General features: G+C 35.8%; 1 pseudogene; it reads right to left on the bottom strand.

The window, feature by feature from the left end:
* LOC137646850 (solute carrier family 49 member 4-like) overlaps nucleotides 1–2,500 on the bottom strand; it is a 101,839-nt pseudogene that overhangs the window by 9,313 nt on the left and 90,026 nt on the right.

The raw sequence follows: 2,500 nt of genomic DNA, 5'->3' as shown, positions 1-2,500 counted from the left end.
TTCTACCAAAAGATAATGGAAATGTAGGAATGATGAAAAATTCAGTCATTGTTACAAAAGCCTGTTTCTACCAAAAGATAATGGAAATGTAGGAATGATGAAAAATTCAGTCATTGTTACAAAAGCCTGTTTCTACCAAAAGATAATGGAAATGTAGGAATGATGAAAAATTCAGTCATTGTTACAAAAGCCTGTTTCTACCAAAAGATAATGGAAATGTAGGAATGATGAAAAATTCAGTCATTGTTACAAAAGCCTGTTTCTACCAAAAGATAATGGAAATGTAGGAATGATGAAAAATTCAGTCATTGTTACAAAAGCCTGTTTCTACCAAAAGATAATGGAAATGTAGGAATGATGAAAAATTCAGTCATTGTTACAAAAGCCTGTTTCTACCAAAAGATAATGGAAATGTAGGAATGATGAAAAATTCAGTCATTGTTACAAAAGCCTGTTTCTACCAAAAGATAATGGAAATGTAGGAATGATGAAAAATTCAGTCATTGTTACAAAAGTCTGTTTCTACCAAAAGATAATGGAAATGTAGGAATGATGAAAAATTCAGTCATTGTTACAAAAGCCTGTTTCTACCAAAAGATAATGGAAATGTAGGAATGATGAAAAATTCAGTCATTGTTACAAAAGTCTGTTTCTACCAAAAGATAATGGAAATATAAGAAAGTTCAGTCTTTCTTACGTATATACATAAGCTTCATTATGTCGCCTCGAATATCCTCTGGTGTGGTCTCCTCTGTTGGTGCTCTGACGATCAGAGGTCCCATGTAAATGGCAGCACCTCCAAGCTGACACCACAAAGCACCTACCGCTATAAAAAAAGAGAAAGATACATTAATTAGATCAATTCTAAAGAAAGTAATACAGAGGATTACTAAAGATTAGACTATAAAATATAACGGAACAAAAATTATTATTATCTTTCTAAAGTTACTGGCTTGGTGTTACTGTGTTGAGGTATGGATTCTTCGTCGAAAGTATTGTTAAAAGGGGTGATAGTTTCTGTTTCATTATACTTTTACAGCATATATAGTCTTTTCATATTTTACTTTCTTAATTTTCGTTTACCTCTGCACATTGAAATGACCACACTTAGAATACTTTTTTTTTTCTTTTTTTTTTTCTTTTTTGAGTAATCTCACTTTTCACCAAACCTCCACTAACATTGATCACAAGATTTGGATATTGAGTCGTAGCTCAATTTTGCTAGGCTGATTGGCCGATAGGTCTGTCTAGCTTGCAGTTTCGGAGAAGTTTGGGGTGGGGGGGGGGGTTATATTTCAGTTATGCGTCGGGGAGTTAAATATTTAACAAGCCTCACTGTATCTGTAATGGGTGATGCTAGTACAGTGGTTCCCAACCTTTTTTCTGTCATTTCCTCCCTGCACCCAGTTCAACCATCCAGATTTCCCCCTTCATGCCCCGCCTAGCCCTCATGCCCACTCGCCTGCCTCAGAAATGGGCATGATATTCCAATTCTCCCCTTGAATATCATGTCAGTGAGAAATGATATGATCATTTCACAATTCAATGGATAACAACAAATTGCCGCACGTACTATGTGGACATTTTCCGCTTGTTTTAGTTAGTAGGTAGTATAGTTATTTCCCCCCTGGAAGCTTCACATTTCCCACCAGGGGGAAATTTCCCCCAGGTTGGGAACCACTGTGCTAGTCAGTGGTCTGGCTCCTCAGTTAAGCGAGTACTCGACCTCTTACTACCTGCAATTATTTTTTATGGTACTCGTTTCATGATACCTTCCTTGTCATCCCCTGAAATAATTGAAGATGGCACGTTCCTTAAGGTTGCAGGAAAAACGCTGTGAAAGATGTGCAATAATCATGCTCTTGTGATACACCATGCTTTTAACATATGTATGCTGAATTACTTTGCTTATTCAGCATAAAAACCTTTGGATTGCCATAGGACCTACAGGATTTTTGTCTTGTGCAGTCTTATCAGTAATATTTTAGGAATTATACTGCCAAGTTCGTGTTTATTGTCATTCACACTATCATAATACAAGAAAAAAAAAGTCTTAACTTTTTTTAAGGCTTAATATCTTTGTTCTTTTTTGTGTCAAGTATATTGCACAATCTTGGAGCGGCATATTTTAAAGTTCTAGAAACAACAGTGCCAATAGTTTCGCTCTAAACTTGAAATCCTCCGTAACCTGTCTCATGTCTGCACATTTGTGACTGTGTGGCATAACAAATCTCTCTCTCTCTCTCTCTCTCTCTCTCTCTCTCTCTCTCTCTCTCTCTCTCTCTCTCTCTCTCTCTCTCTCTCTCTTTTTATTCCTAATAAATTTATGAAAAATAGAACATTTTGATAATTATTCTACCTTTTTTGGGGAGATAGGTATAGCTCAATCAGTACAGGTGTAAATTTAAATTGGGGTGCATCACCCCCAATGAGGTTGCGACCCCATTTCTGACATTTTTTTTTATTTTATTTTTTATTTTTTAGCTGAACTTTACGTAAA

This window comes from Palaemon carinicauda, chromosome 1 (genome assembly GCF_036898095.1).
Source record: "Palaemon carinicauda isolate YSFRI2023 chromosome 1, ASM3689809v2, whole genome shotgun sequence".
Classification (NCBI taxonomy): Eukaryota; Metazoa; Arthropoda; class Malacostraca; order Decapoda; family Palaemonidae; genus Palaemon; species Palaemon carinicauda.
This window is presented reverse-complemented; position numbering and strand designations above follow the sequence as displayed.